Here is a 21,703-nt window from a genome sequence, read left to right as displayed (position 1 = left end):
GGCTCAGAGTAGTTTGGAATAGTTCTTATCTCTGTAGCTATTGTACCACCTGGGACTACATCTATTTTGTCTTATACTGCATTCCATTTTTTAAGACTTACTTCCTAAATTTTAATTAGAATTATTTTAAACATTATATGTTTACCAAGTCCAACTTATAAAACAAAGCATATCCAGAAAGTATTACTGCTATCCCTGACCCCCTTCCAACTAGTTTCTCCCTCTATTTAGAGGAAACTTTTTTTTTAATTAATGATTTTATGCTGGCCTATTTTTTTTAATTTAAATTTATTTATTTTAACTGGAGGCTAATTACTTTACAATGTTGTTTGGTTTTGCCATACCTCAACATGAATCTGCCATGGGGGTACACATGCTCCTCATCCTGAACCTCCCTCCCACCTCCCTCCCTGTACCATCCCTCTGGGTCATCCCAGTGCACCAGCCCCAAGCATCCTGTATCCTGCATCGAACCTGGACTGGCGATTCATTTCTTATATGATATTATACATGTTTCAATGCCATTCTCCCAAATCATCCCACCCTCTCCCTCTCCCACAGAGTCCAAAAGACTGTTCTATACATCTGTGTCTCTTTTGCTGTCTCACATACAGTGTTATTGTTACCATCTTTCTAAATTCCATATATATGTGTTAGTATACTGCATTGGTGTTTTTCTTTCTGGCTTACTTCACTCTGTATAATAGGCTCCAGTTTCATCCACCTCATTAGAACTGATTCAAATGTATTCTTTTTAATGGCTGAGTAATACTCCATTGTGTATATGTACCACTGCTTTCTTATCCATTCATCTGCTGATGGACATCTAGGTTGCTTCCATGTCCTGGCTATTATAAACAGTGCTGCGATGAACACTGGGGTACACGTGTCTCTTTCAATTCTGGTTTCCTAGAGGAAACTTTTTATTTTAATATTAAGGTTTACAGTTCTAGTTAACGGCAGCATACCTATATCCATCTTGCTATTTCTGCCTATACAAAAGACTACTGCAGAGTATGACATAGGATTGTGCTGTCCAGTACAGTAACCCTCACATATAACCTATTAAATTTAAATAAAATTAAAAATTCAGTTTTTCAATCTACTTTCATCACATCTGATCAAACTACTGCTACTGCAGAATGCCCCACTTGCCAAAAAAGCTTAATGCTGAAGTCTTCTGGTATGGTATCATTCCTTGAAGAAATAAAGCAATTAATCCCAGCCACCTGATGGCAAGTCAATTAGATTCAACTCCTTCCTTCCCAGAAATACAAAATTCATTCTGGCCAAGACTGACAGGAGCTGTAGGTATGGTTTTGCCTTTCTTCCTCTTAGTTTCTCAGTCATTTGAAGACTCAGAGTGTTTGAGCTACTGACATGGTATCCAACTAAATAATTCCTTGGACCAGAACACTGTTTTCCATTTAAAGATGGGCAGCTGTGGACAACAACTATGGGTTCTCCTATGGCTTGCCATGTACCGCACTGTCCAGAAGCTACTTGCTGACACACAAATGGAATGACTTTTTGAAGACATGGTTGAGGCACCAGCTTAGAGATAAATCCCTATGAGAACAGAGTCCAGTCCTTCCAGATGAGTTTCAGCTTCAATTAATGGCCATTTGATGGCACTATGCATGCTGGAGTTGGGATAGTTTGGCACAGGATCAAGTGGGTAGAAATAGGAATGACTGAGCTCATCATCATTCATGATGATATGCTTGAGCATTTTGAGCGATGCTTCACATTGCTACAGTTCTTGGTTCTGTGTGTCTAGCATTCCAACTGTTACCTGGCCACCTTGTATCCCTCATGCCAGAGAATCAACTGTCAAAAGTGTTTCCAAAGTGGCAGGATTAAGTGACTGTAATCATCATGAGTATACTGGCTTACTACTGAATAAAAGTGTGGGCAGGGGGGAACTGAGAGGAACGTGCTTGGCACTCAGGTAATGTACTAGGTATCACTTTGTACATGCAAGCCCAGCTTTCATTGGAAATTGGTAAGTACAATAACCACAGGCTGCTAAGAGCATGATAACCAGAGGCTCTGGTGTGAGAGCCTGAGTTATCTTATCAGGTGAGCCACCTACACCATCAGAAGGGCTAGATGAGGATAATGAGAGTGTAGCATATGTGACATTGGCACCCCGCTCCAGTACTCTTGCCTGGAAAATCCCATGGATGGAGGAGCCTGGTGGGCTGCAGTCCATGGGGTCGCTAAGAGTCGGACAGGACTGAGCAACTCCCCTTTCACTTTTCACTTTCATGCATTGGAGAAGGAAATGGCAACCCATTCCAGTGTTCTTGCCTGGAGAATCCCAGGGACGGGGGAGCCTGGTGGGCTTCCGTCTATGGGGTCACACAGAGTTGGACATGACTGAAGTGACTTAGCAGCAGCAGCAGCATATGTGGCAGAGGAATAGAGATGATCCATGTCAACAACGTCCTTGGAAACAACTGCAGCAGTGGCGTTAGACGAGGTCACTGAGAGGGCGGAACTTCTAGTTGAGCCGTGAGCTGAACTCAGGCACTTGGAGGCTCCTTCCTGCCTTCCCTGTTCTTGGAATGTGTGTTCCTCCCATTGTTCCCACACACAAGCTGCTTCAAGGATACAGCCTCGAGAGATCAATTATTGTTGACACCATGTGAACTAACTACATGACTGTATGTAAACTCTTAAAACTTTGGCAGGCAGGTGCAGAGATCTACCCATCTTCCAGCTACCCAAGACAAGCCTTCTACGTAAGTTCCTTTGCTTACCAAAACTGCCACCTATCAACCCAGAGCCATCTGCCTCTTTTTTTGGGCTCTCCTTGCCCTCCATAAACAGGAGCCAGTTCCAAATTTCCTCTGGGAAACTCCCAAGGTTGTGAACCAACAAGTAAACACTGCATGTCATCCTAATTTTCCTCACATAAAGTTTCCCAGAAATTGGCGTGAACCAAAATCACAGGGAAGTTGTTGGTGAACTTATTGGGAAACGTGAGTAGATCTGAGTAGTGTAAGAGATGGACTCATCAGATGCTGTTGGTATGCCACAGAAATCCCTTTTTCTAGGCACTGTAACCGTCTCCCAACTGCTTGAGTGTTGGCTTTTAATGGCTCACACCTCTGGCTCTCTGCAGAGGATTCCCTTAGGCTGATGGGCACCAACTAACCCAGAAATGCCTGGGAATTTACGCACCCACCCCCATTAGGATTGGTATATAGCCAATGTCTCGGAGAAGGTAATGGCGCCCCACTCCAGTACTCTTGCCTAGAAAATCCCATGGACAGAGAAGCCTGGTAGGCTGCAGTCCATGGGGTCGCGAAGAGTTGGACACAGCTGAGCGACTTCACTTTCACTTTTCGCTTTCATGCATTGGAGAAGGAAATGGCAACCCACTCCAGTGTTCTTGCCTGGAGAATCCCAGGGACGGGGGAGCCTGGTGGGCTGCCGTCTATGGGGTCGCACAGAGTCGGACACGACTGAAGCGACTTAGCAGTAGCATAGCCAATGTCTATGGTGTAATAGTGTGCTTCCCCTGGCGGCCCAGCAGTAAAGAATACTCCTGCAAAGCAGGAGCCACAGAAGATGCGGGTTCAATCCCTGGGTTGGGAAGATCCTCTGAAGAAGGGCATGGCAACCCACTCCAGTATTCTTTTTTTTTCCCCGGTATTCTTGAGTAGAGAGCCCCATGGACAGAGGAGCCTAGCAATCTACAGTGCATAGGGTCACAAACACTCAAAAGTGACTGAAACAGATTAGCACTCACACGTGTTATAATAACTTAACTCCCTGACCCTATCTTGGAGAAGAAGAGTTCTATGGCGTAATTCATGCTCCAAAGTATTCCATAGACTCAGGCTAAAGCATGACTTCCCATGAAACAGTATATTTGGCTCGTCTTCCCTACTCTTCTGTTTTTCTTTGCCTTTTTCCTGGATAAATCTTGTCACTTGTAAAAATAAAAATAAGTCCTCATCGGTTCAGTTCAGTTCAGCTGCTCAGTTGCATCTGACTCTTTGCGATCCAATGGATTAAAGCACACTAGGCTTCCCTGTCCATCACCAACTCCCAGTGATGCCATCCAACCATCTCATCCTCTGTTGTCCCCTTCTCCTCCTGCCTTCAATCTTTCCCAGCATTGGGGTCTTTTCCAACAAGTCAGTTCTTCACATCAGGTAGCCAAAGTATTAGAATTTCAGCTTCAACATCAGTCCTTGCAATGAATATTCAGGACTGATTTCCTTTAGGATGGACTGGTTGGATCTCCCTGCAGTCCAAGGGACTCTCAAGAGTCTTCTCCAACACCACAGTTCAAAAGCATTGATTCTTCAGTGCTTCAGCTTTCTTTACAATCCAACTCTCACACCCATACATGACTACTGGAAAAATCATAGCTTTGACTAGATGGACCTTTGTCAGCAGAGTAATGTCTCTGCTTTTTAATATGCCATCTAGGTTGGTCAGAGCTTTTCTTCCAAGGAGCAAGTGTCTTTTAATTTCATGGCTACAGTCACCATCTGCAGTGATTTTGGAGCCCCCAAAAATAAAGTCTGTCACCGTTTCCATTGTTTCCCCATCTATTTGTCATGAAGTGATGTTATTGAAAGTGAAAAGAGGAGAGCAAAAAAGTTGGCTTAAAACTCAACATTCAAAAAACTAAGATCATGGCACTCAGTCCCATCACTTCATGGCAAATAGAAGTCCTCATCTCAGAAATTCAACTTAAAACTGTATTTGCAGTGGTCTTGGTGTTACAACTCTGAGTCATTTGTGTTTCTATGTGTCCACATATGTGTGTGGTTGTGTAGGTAGAGGGTGAAGCCACTGAATAATTTTGTGATATTCAAATTCAACCATTCCCAGTGTCATTGGAAATGAGATTCTTTCTTTTAAAATGAATTAATTTATTTTAATTGGAGGGTAATTACTTTACAATCTCGTGATGGTTTTCACCATACATCAGCATGAATCAGCCACAGGTGCACATGTGTCCTCCCCACCCTGAGCCCCTTTCCCACCTCCCTCTCGACCCTATCCCTCTGGGTTGTCCCAGAGCGCCAGCTTTGGGTGCCCTGCTTCATGCATTAAACTTGCACTGGTCGTCTATTTTACATATGGTAATATACATGTTTCAAAGCTATTCTCTCAAATCATCCCACCCTCGCCTTCACCCACTGAATCCAAACGTCTGTTCTTTACATCTGTGTCTCCTTTGCTGATCTGCATGTAGGATTGACAGTACTGTCTTTCTAGATTCCATATATATGTGTTAATATACAGCATTTGCCTTTCTCTTTCTGACTTACTTCTTAGTTCACTCTGTATAATAGGCTCCAGGTTCATCCACCTCATTAGAACTGACTCAAATGTGTTCCCTTTTATAGCTGAGTAATATTCCATTGTGTATACGCACCACAACTTCCTTATCCATTCAACTGCCAAAGGGGATCTGGTTACTTCCACTTCCTAGCCATTGTAAATAGTGTTGCAATGAACATTGGGGTACATGTGTCTCTTTCAGTTCTCGTTTTCTTGGGGTATATGCCCAGCAGTGGGATTGCTGGGTTGTATGGCAGTTCTATTCCAAGTTTTAAAATGAGATTCTTGAGAAAGAAGAAAGTAAATACAGATGTAAGGTAGTAGAGATTTAAAAATAAAACTTTGTATTTAAATTTTGATTGGAAACTCATCTTCATGAGATATTTTTTCCTTAAAACATTTTTTTAAAAAAGTATGTGGTAGTTCTATCTATTGAAAAGACCTAGAAATTTTGACTGGAGAAGGAAATGGCACCCCACTCCAGTACTCTTGCCTGGAAAACCCCATGGACGGAGGAGCCTGGTAGGCTGCAGTCCACGGGGTCGCTAAGAGTCGGACACAACTGAGCGACTTCACTTTCACTTTTCAGTTTCATGCATTGGAGAAGGAAATGGCAACCCACTCCAGGGTTCTTGCCTGGAGAATCCCAGGGACAGAGGGGCCTAGTGGGCTGCTGTCTATGGGGTCGCACAGAGTCGAACACGACTGAAGCGACTTAGCAGCAGCAGCAGCAGAAATTGTGACAGTAGCAAAGTGCTCATACTGTCTTGAAAATACTGTTTTCCAACTGAAGGTAACCAGGGTTCCTTAAGGTGGTGGCTGATTCTAAGTCCACAGCAGGAAATACACAAGCTGAGCCTGAAATATCCTGTCGCAACAGACAGCAAGGTGATTAATAAACACCACTAAAAGCCAACTTAAAGAGGCCTTCACTAGCCAACAATGAGGTAATTTTGTAAGTATAACAAATGCAATTAAATTAAAATACACCAAATATGCTTAAATCCAAGCATCAATAATAATACTAAAAGAATAATAAAGAAAGCTAATTGTTTACTAGTAGATGATGCTAGAGAATCCAATTCAAAGAAGCAGAAATTCTCTTGAATAGATCACATATTTTGCAAAGCTAGAAATGGCCTATCACAAATTACTGCCTCATCTACTTGTCCAATTTCTTAGCGAGTTTTCAGGATCAGTCTTTTTTTTTAGTGTCTAACATAATTCAACTAGGTAAAAGAAAACAAGATCAAATTGCAAGCATATTGTTCATTTTTAATTACATCTAATAAAATGCATTCTGTTGATTAATCATATTTCTAATATTGAAGGCTATGAAATACAATTTTTTAATAATAGAGTATCACAGCAAACTTGGAGATCACAAGCAGTACCCCATGTCATAGATCAAGTATTTGAGGACTTTCTCCCTATTTCTAAGACATCATCCACACAACTACGGTAGGAAGATGTCTCAGTAGAGTTGAATGTTGATTCTAAAGGGCATTGCATGTACAAAGTCTGTTCCTCTCTTTTTCCAACATGGCAGAAGGTCTCTTTTTATTATCACTGCTACATACCGAGTTCTTATCCTAGCCTTGGGGTATGCTGGAAAAACACTTTATTTTCCTTCTGTTGTATGAACTGACAGTCTTTTCTTCAGCGATTATTTGCATGGCTCATATTCCTTACAATGAGGAAGTTACCGTGATGAGATGCAACTGTATATATTCTTGCCCAAACCTGCTTGAGGCTGTGTGGAAGAAGAAAAGGACTCTGCTAAATAAGAGAGAAGTAACAGGCAGGGGGGCTTGCTTAGGAAAGAAACCCTGCAGAGAGCTGTGGAATATTCTGGAGACTGTAGTATCTAGGAGAGGCTGTGGGTAAGGGACTGATCCTTGGTTAAAAGTTCACAGGTGATTCACATGAGCTTATAAACATATCTGTTGGATGAATGAATACAGGAACATTCCAGGCAGGACAGAACAGGGATGGGAAGGTGAAACATAAAAAATTTTCTCACCCAGAAAAGGCAGAAACCTTTATGGAATTTAGCTGATAAAAGGCTCTTAAGCTCATAAGTGAAATTAAGCAAGCTACTGATGACAAACCCTTCACAATCTCAAATACATTAGGCAAATCTTAGATTATTCACAATAAAAAAGAAATCAAGCCATTAGCTTTGCTTCCAAGAACACAGTATTTTGTTCGAGAAGGCTATTGTTGGCCAGACCCCAACAGTATTAGAGTGAGAGGTACAATTCTTAATCTCAAAATAAATGTGGAAGCATATTTACCAAAGAAAATAGTTAATTAAGTCAGATCCAACTTCAGTGAGCTCCATAGGAATGTTTACATTTTGGGATTGCTCCGGCGCTTTCTGTCACTCAGTGTCCTCATATATAAAACAATACAGCATTATATAGACCTCCTAAGATTGCTGTCAGCATCAAAACAAATAATACATGCAGAGAAGAATTCTCTGTTGTCCCGAAACACCTTCCTTCTACTAAAACGATAGAGTTAAAGAGCTGCAACAGAGACTTAAGACCCTAAAGCCTAAAATATCTGACCCTTTATTAAAAAAAAAAAAAAAGTTTGATGACCCCAATCTAAGTCAATAATATTAAGTGCTCACACTTTAGAGCTTCCCAGGTGGCTCAGTCAGTGGGAGATACAAGTTCAATCCCTGTGTGAGGAAGATCCCCTGGAGAAGGAAATGGCAACCCACTCCAGTTTTAAACAGAGGAGCCTGGAGGGCTACAGTCCTTTGAGCCACAAAGAGTAGGACATGACTGAGCACCCATGCACACACGGTCACACTTTAAGAACTTACTGAGTACTGAAAATTCTGAATTGCCTCCTATTTAATCTGAGCAATAATATACGGCTAATCACTGAATAAATTTTATTGAATTAATCTAGAGCTTGCATTCTTTTACAATTTGTGTTTGAGAGAAGTAATCCCAAGGATGCCATAACTCTGAGGTCGTCCAGGTTCTCGTACAGAAGAAGTTAGAGATCAGATAACTCTTTCCTTTGATTGCCTATTTCTTCATGGCAATTCCTTACAGAACTATGATTTGAAAGGTTGACCTCAGTCCCAAAAGGAACAGTTTTGCATCTTAAATAGAACCCAGGTTCCAGTACTTGTCCATTATGTTCTGAATTATTCTTTGCAGGATCTATGCTAAAAGGGCACTTTAATTGTCTCTCTACAAGTGACAATAAAGACTACGTCAGAAATGTATGGATTGCATTTCTATTTGTAATAAAGTGGTCTTGAACTCAAGACTAGAGACAATTTCATTTTTCCTGGTAAATCCTATACTTTTTAGTGTGATGAGGGCTGTATAATTCTTCACACTTCTCTGTTTATTTCAGACCTACAGAAACACAGAAGGATAAATGAATGACTGGCAACAGTGAGCTAGCTGGAACTGAGGCTTCCCCTTCTCTTTGTTGCTGTTCAGTCGCTCAGTTGTGTCTGACTCTTTGCAACCCCATGGACTGCAGCACACCAGGCTTCCCTGTCCTTCACTGTCTCCCAGAGTTTGCTCCATTGAGTCAGTGATGCCATCCAACCACCTCATTTTCTATCGCCCCCTTTTCCTTATGCCCTCAGTCTTTCCTAGCATCAGGGTCTTTCCCAATCAGTCAGCTCTTCGAATCAGATGGCAAAAATATTAGAGCTTCGGCTTCAGCATCAGTTCTTCCAATGAATATTCAGGGTTGATTTCCTGCAGGAATGACTGGTTTGATCTCCTTGCAGTCCAAGGGACTATCAAGAATCTTCTCTAGCACCACAGTTTAAGAGCATCAATTCTTCAGTGCTCAGCCTTCTTTATGGTCCAACTCACATCCACATATGACTACTGGAAAAACCACAGCTTTGACTACACAGGCCTTTGTCAGCAAAGTGATGTCTCTGCTTTTTAATACACTGTCGAGGTTTGTCATAGCTTTTCTGCCAAGAAGCAAGCGTCTTTTAAAATGCCAGTAGCCTGTCAACCACTGGTTACTGGGAAACTGATTTTTCTGCACCTACAAAGCTCCTCTTACGTTCATCTCATAACAAGAGTGAACAGTAATGAGGCAAGTCCCTTGCCTGGAGCAAAGCTCCATGAGACGTCCAGGCAGACCCAGCCCAAGGCTACCATTGCACAGGATTCAGAGACCACAGGAGATCTGCTGGCCCTTCTGCCTGTATTGCAATTAGCACCTAGTGACACTGCCTGCTCCCTTGAGTCCTTTTACCAGGAGACTCATCACTAAATTCCCTGGCAAGATGCCCAAGGGCTTATGGGCTTATGATGTAAACATTTCAATACACATTATCGTTCTTAGTTTGCTTTTTTAAAATTATGATTTTAATGGTCCTATTATGTCTATATGATAAGCTAGCTCAAATCCTTTTGGGAAGTGAACAGAGTATAAATAATAAATAAGTGAAATAAATAAATTTGTTTCCTTTGCCCAGCATGTGCTGTATGCTGCGGAAGACATGAAAAACATAATCACAGCTCTCTAGATTTCAATATCAACTGGGGGATGAGAAATACACTTGTTAAACAACTAGAAAATATCTTAAGACTACTTACTATTGTTACTGCCAGTTTTCTGATACAGACTGACTATTCTAGAAGTTCAGAAAAAAGTGGGGTCAATACAAACAGAATTAGTCAGAGAAAGCATCATATACAGGATGAGACATGGTCCATGTAATGTCACGTCTCTAGCTCGGAGCTCCCCATCAGTGTGCCAAGTAGCTATTGATCCTCTCTGCCTCCAGGCTGGCTGAAAAGGCATCAAGCAGCAAGAGTGGCATCTGGCTTGGAGCACCCTCTCTGAGCTTGGAACTGACCTCGATTTTACCCTCGTGGGTCACAACAACATCATCGTTCTTCTCATGTGAAAAGTAGACTCATGAACGGGTCTAGGAAAAATGCAACTATTTTATGGTATTAATTTCAGCTTCTTATATCTGATTACATTCAGTAAAATTTTTCCTTAAACAAAATTCAGCTAATCTGAACCTTTCTGGCTGAACTGACTGGCTTTGCAAACAGTTTCCAAAAATTTATAGTCTCACAAAATCAGTCACTGTGAGTATTCGCCAAAAGCAATTTTGGCTGAATAAATAGTTCATTAGTTTGTTCCCTGTGGGTATTCAATAGTTACTTGTTATTTGACTGTTGCTTCTGTAAAAGTAATCTCTTTGCTTCCCACTACTATGCAGGCAAGCTTACTTTCCATGATGGTTAACATACATATGTGTGTGTGTGTACATATATAAAAAATATTCACAATATACACACAATACAATATTCTCAGAATGACACTTTATGTCACTAAAAGAGAGGGAAATACACTTTGACTTATTATCAGGCTGCCACCTTCACACTGGCCAGTTCAGCCAAAAGTTTAAGGTCTTTCAGTGAAGGGATTCTTAATCATTTCCCTTGCCCAAACAACACTTTTGTATCAGAACTAAGTCAGAGAGAACCAAAATAAACAGAAAAATTTCAAATGTTCTTGGTTAACCATGTTAAGAACACACAAACATGAGAAAATAATTTACAATTCAGAAAAAGAAACAGTTGAACTTCCCTGGTGGTACCGTGGATAAGAATATGCCTGCTGATGCAGGGGACATGGGTTCGATCCCTGGTCTGGGAAGATTCCACATGCCTCGGAGCAACTGAGACTGTGCACCATTAACTATGGAGCCCATGCTCTGGAACCCGGGAATCAAAATTACTGAAGCCCAGGTGCCTCGAGCCTGTGCTCCACAACAAGAGACGCCACTGCAGTGACTTCGTGCAGTGGGTGCACAAACAAAGAGCAACACCCGCTCACGGAACCTAGAGAAAGTCCAAGCACAGCAAGAAAGACCCAGACCAATCCCCACCAAAATAATAAATTAATTACTTTTTACAAAGGAGCATTTATTTTAAAACTGTTTAAAAAAAAAAAAGGAAAGAAAAAGAAACAATAGATAAATAAGGAAAAGAAAATGAAAATACATTGCAACAATGTTCTGAGTACCAAAGCCTTCAGTGGTAAGGAAGAGACCCTAGACATAGGCTTTCTAAACTATTATCAAGCCCTTCAGGCATGTGCCAAAGACCCTTGAAAGGAGAACCCAGTAATAGCTTTCAGCTGAAGGTGCCTGTTAGGGCAGCCTGAATGAACCTCATATGAATACCCTACACAATGGTAGTGGAGAAGGAAATGGCAACCCACTCCAGTACTCTTGCCTGGAAACTTCTATGGCTGGAGGAGCCTGGTAGGCTACAGTCCATGGGGTTGCAAAGAGTTGGACACGACTGAGTGACTTCACTTTCTTTCTTTCTATAGTTTCTTTTGGAGAAGGAAATGGCAACCCACTCCAGGGTTCTTGCCTAGAGAATCCCATGGATGGAGGAGCCTGGTGGGCTGTGGTTTATGGCGTTGCAAAGAGTTGGACACAAGCAACCTAGATGACATATTCAAAAGCAGAGAATTACTTTGCCAACAAAGGTCGATCTAGTCAAGGCTATGGTTTTTCCAGTGGTCATGTATGGATGTGAGAGTTGGACTGTGAAGAAAGCTGAGTGCCAAAGAATTGATGCTTTTGAACTGTGGTGCTGGAGAAGACTCTTGAGAGTCCCTTGGACTGCAAGGAGATCCAACCAGTCCATTCTGAAGGAGATCAGCCCTGGGATTTCTTTGGAGGGAATGATGCTGAAGCTGAAGCTCCAGTACTTTGGCCACCTCATGCAAAGAGTTGACTCATTGGAAAAGACCCTGATGCTGGGAGGGATTGGGGGCAGGAGGAGAAGGGGACGACAGAGGATGAGATGGCTGGATGGCATCACTGACTCAATGGACAAGAGTTTGGGTGGACTCCGGAAGTTGGTGATGGACAGGGGGGCCTGGCATGCTGCAATTCATGGGGTTGCAAAGAGTCGGACATGACTGAGCAACTGAACTGAAGCAACTAACACACACACACACACACACACACACAAAGATAGAAGTGCTTTTGTTTCTTTCCTTATTTCAATATGAATTTTCCATATGTTAAAAACAAAAAAAATCCCACACACAAAAAAGAGAGAAAACAGTAACAGAGTCCTGGAAAAGATTTTCTCAGGGAGGGAAGAAAAGGAATAAGATTGTAAAGTGGGGATGTGGGGAGAGGCTGACAAGGCATGGTTCATTAACCAAACCTGCAATGTTTTATATCTTTCAAGACACAGTATCTGAAGAAAATAAAGCATTCATATGTATGGGCTTCCCGGCAGTAGAGAACCTGCCTGCCAATACAGGAGACAAAAGAGACAGGGGTTCAGTGCCTGGGTCAGGAAGATCTTCTGGAGTAGGAAACAGCAACCCACTCCAGTATTCTTGCCTGGGAAATCCCAAGGACAGAAGAGCCTAGTGGGCTACAGTCCATGAGGCCACAAAGAGTTGGCAGAAAACACTCATTTTGCTTCCCCGGTGGCTCAATCAGTAAAGAATCTGCCTGCAATGCAGGAGACCTGGGTTCGATCCCTGGGTCAGGAGATTCCTCTGGAGAAGGAAATGGCAGCCCACTCCAGTATTCTTGCCTGGAGAATCCCATGGACAGAGGAGCCTGCAGGGTACATCCCTGGGGTCGCTAGGAGTCAGAAACAAGTGAGCGACTAAACCACCACACACAAGTATTCAGATGCTATGGGTGTTTATGGCTACAATGAAGCCTAAATGAGAGGTTGGCAAACTTTTTCTGGAAGGACCAAATAGTACATATTTAGGCTTTGTGGAAAACACTTTCTGTATCGCAACTATTCAACTTTGCTTTTATAGGGGGAAAGCAGCCACAGACACTACATTAACAATGGCTGTGTTGCAATAAAACTTGATTTATGGACACTGATATTTGAATTTCACAGAATTTTTACATGTCACAAAATTGTATCCTTCTTTTGATTTTTTTCAACTGTTTTAAAATATACAACTTTTTTTATCTGTAGGTTGCACAAAAACAAGCCACTAGGGGCTTGATAGCTGTGGTTTACTGACCCCTGGCTGGATCACTGGTTTGTAATTTGTGGCTCATAAATCATGTTAGTGAGAGAGGGGAATTTCGAGCACAGAATTATTACAAGGAATCCTCAAATGAACCGGCATCTCTAAAGAAATGACCTGTCTCATGCACACGCTATCCATTTTTCAAACGTTTATAGATACAGTTGAAATTAGTAAAATAAAAGTTGCAGTGACTTCAAGTGGGTTAACAAGGTGGTACAAGAGAGTCAAAAAGACTTTAACCCACCTGTTCCTAACAGTTGCTTTGCTTTATGTTTGTTCACTGAGAACAAAGTAGCTCCAGTTTCTAAAACAAAATTAGGCACAAATGAAAGAATAAAGATGAATGGAAGGAGAAAGGAAGGAATGAAGAAATGGAATGAGGAAGGAAATGATGGAGGGGGGAAAAGACCAAGCAAGACAAAACAAGAAAAGAACAAAGCAAGACATGAAGAGCATAATTTTATTGGGAAAAGATACCGGACAAGTTCAAGAGAGATAGAGAGTGATGGCCATTTTTTAAAAATAAAGATCTCATATTTCGAGTGATGATTCCTACTCTTTTCGAGACAGATAAAATCATAACCCTAAAGAAACTAGAGAGAGTCACAAACACTATTAATTTCATAAATATACTTTTTAACCACAGATCATTCCTTCACTTACATGTAAAATCTCCAAAGCGGTCAGGAATGCCAGTCTTTATGTCAAATACAAACTTTTAAGTTTGGGAAGAAAAAAAGTAATGTATTAAAAGGACTTGAGGTGCTACAAAGATTATAATTATGTTATTAATATGATAATAAATCCATAGCAGTCACAGGAGTAAGAACTACCATTGACAGAAATCCACTTTTGTATCTTACTGAAAAGATGCAGTTAATTTGGCAAGTTCAGAGACAAAAGAGCAGATCTGGATACTTGAGAAAATAAAAACATGTTATTTACAGAGAAACCTAGTTACAGATGTGTTTGATTATGGCCACTGCAATTTATTATGTAACTAAATTGCTAGCCAAAAAATCTAAAATCCAGCTGTGAACAAATATGGTAAAATTTAAATATGTATCCAAAAACAACAGCATATGAATTCATGTGTGAGTGCTAAGTCACTTCAGTCATGACCAAATCTTTGTGACGCTATGAACTGTATCCCACCAGGCTCCTTTGTCCATGGGATTCCCCAGGCAAGAATACTGGAGTGGGCTGCCATTCCCTTCTCCAGGGGATCTTCTCAACCCAGGGATCAAACCTGTGTCTCTTACGTCTTGTGTATTAGCAGGCAGGTTCTTTACCACTAGCACCACCTGGGAAATCCCTATGAATTTATAACATCATATAGGTTAATACATACTACTACATAATCAGATCCTAACAATTTAATTCTAATCTTTGAGATATTTCTAAATATAATTTATACTAATTATATGGTTTCTAAATATTGAAAGAATATCCATGTATATGTGTATATATGTCTTTATTGTTATCTATTGCACAAATATTATAAAAATGAAAAGCAATATTTTTAAGAGTAAAAATTCTAAGAGAACAAAAATATTAGAATGTAAACTAGAGAAAAGATAAACAGAGAGGTGAAGAAGGCAAACGAAAAAAGAGTAGGACCAGTAGGAGAAGAAAGGAAAAAAGAAGACTCTGGATGCTTGGAGCCATGGGAGAAGTAATGCTATTTTACACTTTCAAATAAATATTTCTGCAGAAAAGGTGTGACAAGTGTAATTATCTATGAAGAATTAAACAGAGTTTGAACATGAACTTTTTTTTGTTTTTTAGGGTTTTAAGACAGTTAGCTCCACAAACTTAGTTCTGAACTTTCTATTAAGATTCCTTTGAATATAAGGCTCTGGTACACACAGCGTAGAAGAAAAATTCATGATTGAAGAAATTTACCTTAAGACATGATGGAGGGACTCCCCCGGTGGTGCCGTGGATAAGAAATCTGCCTTCCAATGCAAGGGACACATGTTTGATCCCTGGTCGGGGAAGATTCCACATGCCACAGAGCAACTAAGCCCGTGCACCGTAACTGCTGAGCCTCACGCTCTTAGGGCCTCTACTACTGAAGCCCGCGTGACTAGAGCCTGTGCTCCAAAACAAGAGGAGCCACAGCAAGGAGGAGCCTTCACACCGCGAGGAAGAGTAGCCCCCTTGCTCGCTGCAACTAGAGAACGCCCTTGTACAGTAGGAAAGACACAGTACACCCCAAAGATATAATTAATTTTTTTTAGAAAGACATGATGGAGAGGTGGCAAGGATGTTGTGATATTATTTAAAAACGATGTTCCCAGGCCTCTGGTGTGGGAACCCTAACAAGTAAACAATGTGGATTTTACTTCCCTCTTTAGAACACCCTGTTTAAAACATACAAATAAACCATTAAACATATTCTGAAGAACCAATCAGCTTAGTATACTGAGCCATCAACTGTTTAGATCCATCTGTTTTCAATTTATGCAGTGACTCTGAAGGGGTAAAAATAAAACAGGACTGTGCAAATTCAGCAGTTCTAGAGAAAGGCTTATCCCTGCCTGCTCATTTCTCAGGGTATGACCAGGGCCTGTTTTTGTCCAGTATTACTTCCTCCTAATCTTCATGGAAATGACTAATATCTATTGAGCATTTATTATATGCCTGGTATTGTTCTAAGACTTAACATAAATTAGCTCATTGGATTATCACAATAATTATGATTAATCCCATGTTAGATGTGGAAATTGCAGCCAGCAAGGTTAAGCATCATGGCCCTGGTCTCCCAACACGGTGGGCAGAGTGTAGCTGACGGCATGACTGCAGAGACCTCTGAGCCATCATGCCATGCTCCCTCCCACCTACGTGTACAAGATTATTCGTTGACACTCTTGCAAACTATAGCACACCATCATTTCTGGTCTCATAATGTCCATTTCAACTTCATCCTTCAACTTTCAGATTCTTTGATAGGGTCCTTCCACCTTGACTCTAACAGGATGTCATTCAATTTCTCTCATTTTCTTCAACCATAATAAATTCACTTCTAAGAGAACATATTAAAAATCAGCATGTTACTGACAAGGAGTTATAGACCTTGAAGGAGCTGTATCTTCCAGTTTGTGATTACATCTAATCTGAACTGGCAGCAAAACTGATAGAGCACAACCAATCTCCTTTTTTTCTCAGTGGCCTATCCAATAAAGACGAAAATGTAAATCATTTGATATGTGTGAATATACACATAAATAGAATTCTTCAACTTGACATTTCCACTCCAGTCTCCTCCGTTTTGCCATAATGACAGCTGCTAAGCTTTTCCCATCATGTGTGATATTTATTTTCATCACGACTATTTCTCTCTGAACTCATCTTTCATGGATGAGGACCTAATTACCCTTAGATCCTGTTATTCTCCTGTCTTGTCTATGCCAGCTCCTCTAATGACCCCATGGAGACAGGAAGAAGATAATGAAGATCACTGGGGAGAAGGGCAAATAAATAGGAAGAGCAGAAAAAACTACCGTGGCACACAGGAAGCTGAAAGTCAGATGTTTTAAGGGAATTCATTTCTGGTTATCAGGCCCTGCTTTCTAGAGCACTCATAATTTTATTTCACTGTGTGCTTCTTTTCAGTCCTCACCTACATTGTTTGGCCTGGTGAAAGGGATATGGCCTAGTGAAACAGAAAGAATTTTTCTTTTTTTATTTATTTTATTGGGGTATAGTTGGTTTACAATGTTGTATTAGTTTCTACTGCACAATGAGGTAAATCAGTTATATGTATACATATATCCCCTTCCTCTTGGGCCTCCCTCCCACCCACCATTCCACTCATTTTTTAAAAAAGAGGTCCTTTCACAACTTAGATGTGTGATCAGAAGCAACTTATTTAACTTCTCTTAGCTTAGCTTCTACATCTATAGAATGGAGATGACCGTATATACACAAAAGGTTTTTGCAAAGAGTTACTTGTATTACACAACACAGTACAGAGAATGGAACTCAGTGTGCATAAATGCAAACACATATATGCTTTGTAGGCATAGATGATGGCTTCCATGTCTATGCCTATTCACCTAATATTTAATATGGTTTATAATTATCATAATATACATATATATAAACATGGACATGTTTTCTAGAGAAAAGTAACATTTACTAGTAGTGAGTTCATATCCAGAGATAGAAAGAAATTATTTGAAGGATTAGTTCACTTTTTGTTTAATAAAGAGAGATTAAAAAATAAAGCAAGACTGAAAATGCCATAATTCAAACTTAGAAGTTCTAATATTAGTTCAGAAAATTTCATTAAGTTATAATAATTAACAAATATAAATTAATACACATGGATGTCAAACCTAAGTCTAGGCAAGTTGAAGAGGTACTCTAAACTCTAATAAAGTTTTCACAATCTGAATTGATTTTCAGTAAAACTAATTTATAGCAAATCTAATAAATAGCAAAGCACATCTTCTATTTGGTTTCTCACTATTTATTCAGCAGTACTTTGCCCTTGGTGGGAGATATTTCAAGAAAGATCACCAGCAAATGCTAACATGAAGTAAAAACTCTCCTTTGCTTCAGTTATAAGCCTTTTCATGCCAATACTTACTCTATTTCCTTATTAAAGTTCCTAGAGGCGTGTGAATATTGAATAGGTATACCACACAACAATGAGAGCTCTCCTGTTTATTTTGACCAAAGCTATCACTCTTTTTCCTTTCAGAAAAGAAATGCGTTCTTCGCTAAAGCTTCAGGAACTAACCATGAGATGGTGTACAAGTTGTAAACAACCAACCAGTTATGTTCCTCCTCCACAAACCCAGATTAGAGTTTTCTCTGTGACCCTCCCAACTTTTTTTCACACTTTTAAACAGATATTAGACAATTATTTACTCTGTACTGAGTGCTGAACTAGAGTCAGAAGAGGGAGAGAGAGAAAAAGGTGACTATACATGGCCGCTGCCCAAAGGATTTCTAACTTGTGAGGTTCATCATCAAGGACGCTAGGCTAACCCAATGGGTCCGTCCTCTTCCTGTAAAAGAATGAAGTTGTGTCTTGGAGCCTCAGTGCTCGCACTGACCACGTGTGACCAACTCATAAATTGACAGCCGGTGACAGTGTGGGTGTGTTAGATATAACCAGGAAAGAAAAGCAATGCTCTTCTTCACTAATCAATGTCTTCAGTTTCTTTACGAAATGGAGATTACCATACTTTCGACATATAACTATTGTTTCAGATGACTTTTGATTACAGTTTGAATAGCCACCTTTAGGTTGCTCGAGTCTCATATTGGACCACCTTCCCCGAAGGATATCCTATTTCTGTTTGGAACTCAGATTTCAGCAGTTTTGAGTAGAGGAACATTGACTTCCAGGCGGCAGTCTGCCTTCTCAGCTCTATTATTCCCTTGCAGGTTTTGCCTGCAGTTTTCGTTACCTTCCTCATGTCTGAAGTTTATGATAATTTTGCTTTTCTTTTTAATTCTCTAGAATTCACTTCTTCACACATTTTTAAATAATGAAAGGGGGGAAGCTGTCCTTTCATTTCCAAATCTTGAACTTCTCCAAGCTTCAAACTTGTGTTTTAAAATTAAAATGACTTATTTTTCTACCTCATAAGGCAGAGTGAGTGCTCTTTATTCACAGCTTTATAGAAGTTACCAATATTTTGATTTTCTTACTTCTGTCTTTCAAATCTTTTAAATGTCCTTGCCACTTCATACAGAGACAAGAATAAAGTAAAAATGAAAACATAAGCATCCTCTTTGCTGATCTTGAATATCCAGAGGGAGTTTCCATTCTGTGGCACAAAAATCTTAATTGAGAGCAAATTTCTATTTCTGAGAAAATATCAATTCCAATAACAGAACATGGATATATTTAATATTTAACATTGTAAATATTTTGGAGGGGAGATTATATCATGAACATTTCTCTAATACATTTTACTCTGTAGGTTGATTTATTGTAAATTGGAATGAATGAAACTATAACAAAAATATGGAGCTTCAAGGCAGGAAAGTCTGGCTACCTACTAATGTCACGAAACCTGATTGTAACCTCTTATGGAACCTAACACAAAAAGAAATTATTCTACAAATTTAAGGGTGTCTAATATCTTCATTGCATTTCTATAATTTCTTCTTTGAAAATGGCTGCTTTATCATTCTCTTCCTTTCATTTATAAATGTTCTTTTTATATTCACTGCCTGCTTTTCCTCATCAGCGCCTAACCCCCCAGGTCTTGGTTCTCCATAAGATCCAATCAAGATCTTGGAGATAAATTGAGCTCTAAAATGATTTGTGTCTTACAGAAAACAAACTCCTGGTTACCAAAAGGGAAGAAGGGGAGAGGATAAATTAGGAGTTTGGGATTAATTGATACACACTGCCGCTGCTGCTAAGTCACTTCAGTCATGTCTGACCCTGTGCGACCCATAGATGGCAGCCCACCAGTCTCCCCCATCCCTGGGATTCTCAAGGCAAGAACACTGGAGTGGGTTGCCATTTCCTTCTCCAATGCATGAAAGTGAAAAAGTGGAAGTGAAGTCGTTCAGTCATGTCCGACTCTTAGCGACCCAATGGACTGCAGCCTACCAGGCTCCTGCATCCATGGGATTTTCCAGGCAAGAGTGCTGGAGTGGGGTGCCATTGCCTTCTCCAACTGATACACACTACTATATATAAAACAGGTACACAACAAGGCCCTACTGTATAGCCCAGGGAAACTATACACAATCAAAATCTCATAATAAACCATAACAGAAAAGAACCTGAAAATGTATATATATATATATATATACATGCTGTGCTTAGTTGCTTAGTCATGTCTGACTCTGTGATCCCATGGACTGTAGCCCACCAGGCTTCTCTGTCCATGGGAATTCTCCAGGCAAGTATACTGGAGTGGGCTGCCATGCCCTCCTCCACAGGATCTTCCCAACCTAGGGATCAAACCCAGGTCTCCTGTACTGCAGGAGGATTCCTTACCATCTAAGCCACTAGGGAAGCCCAAGAATACTAGAGTGGGTAGCCTATCCCTTCTCCAGGGGACCTTCCCAACCCACGAAAGGAACTGGGGTCTCCTGCATTGCAAGCAGATTCTTTACCAGCTGAGCTACCAGGGAAGCCCTATATTGTGTTAGTTTCAAGTATATAAAATATATATATATTAGTCACTTTGCTATACATTTGAAACTAATACAATATTTTAAATCAACTATATTTCAATTAAAAAAATTAAGGAAAAGGTGAAATGGCTTGCCTCTTGTCTAAGATAATCTGTGGGCAACATATAGACACGCTTGACATCAGCATTTAATATCATATGTTAACCAGGCTATGAAACATATTATTGACCTATTTGTAAGAAAATACAACAACACACAGCTTTCATTATTCTGATAGTTCCACTGTCACCAAACCTCCCAACACAGAAGATTGTAGGCCAGAGGTGGCATACCTCATAAGCCAGACCTCAACACCCATGTGCTCCTACATGGGAACACAGCCGCCACTCTTCTGATTTCCTGCTCATTCTGCTGAATCCATACCTCTCCCAAACTGCACGGCGGGGCGGGGGGGTGAGGGGGGGGGGTGGGGGGGGCGGGGCACTAATGAAGGTGCAGGCTGCAGAGACGGGGGTCTTCTCTAAAGGTCAGCATGGACTCCAGGTCTTCCTTTCAGCTTTGAAAAAACTTTCTTATATTTAATACATCTTTTAAAGATACCTTAAATGCTTTAAGGCAGGATGTAAATTAATACAGTAATTAATTCATCTTCTCACAGGCTTAATATAAGCATCAGGATGATCTTCGTAATGCAATTTTGAGATTTTCAAGCAGGAATGGTGCATCCTTGACTAGAGTTCCTTACTAGGTACATAGTTTGAATTCATGGTAGACTTGTTTAAAAAATTCCAGTAAAAAGAGACAAGTTCCAGGGAACCCACAAAATACAAATCAGTATCTTCCTTCCTTACACTTTCTTTTCTTTATTTCTTTGCTCTTTATTTCTACTGACTTATTCCAAAAACAATTAAGGAAGCTCTAACCTAGAATGAATGAAGACTGAGATGCTATCTCTGGAAGTCCCCATCTGCTAATTTTCCCAGGTTCATAGAACTCTGATTTTAGGATTAATTATACCTTGAAGACAAGGCCCCAGGAGCTCATGCTTCCTAATCCTCCTGCCTTGCTAGACATCTTGGGAAGGCTTCTACACAACAGTGACACACCAGAGCTAAGTCTAGTTCTCTTTCCAAGACTCAGGGTCTTGGATAGAGACCTTATGCTATGCTAAGTACAATGACAAGAACTGTAACACACGATACCTTCCACTCAA

General features: G+C 40.4%; 1 long non-coding RNA gene across 1 annotated transcript in view; it reads right to left on the bottom strand.

Annotated features, from left to right (window-relative positions):
- LOC123329991 overlaps window positions 1-15,527 on the bottom strand; it is a 141,753-nt gene extending 126,226 nt beyond the window's left edge. The window contains exon 1 of the long non-coding RNA XR_006545661.2: window positions 15,277-15,527. This is a non-coding gene — a long non-coding RNA (uncharacterized LOC123329991). The remainder of the gene's footprint in view (window positions 1-15,276) is intronic.
- Between the last annotated feature and the right edge of the window lie 6,176 nt (window positions 15,528-21,703).

This window comes from Bubalus bubalis, chromosome 17 (genome assembly GCF_019923935.1).
Source record: "Bubalus bubalis isolate 160015118507 breed Murrah chromosome 17, NDDB_SH_1, whole genome shotgun sequence".
NCBI classification, from domain to species: Eukaryota; Metazoa; Chordata; class Mammalia; order Artiodactyla; family Bovidae; genus Bubalus; species Bubalus bubalis.
Note: the sequence above shows the minus strand (reverse complement) of the source record. Positions and strands in the feature narration are given on the sequence as shown.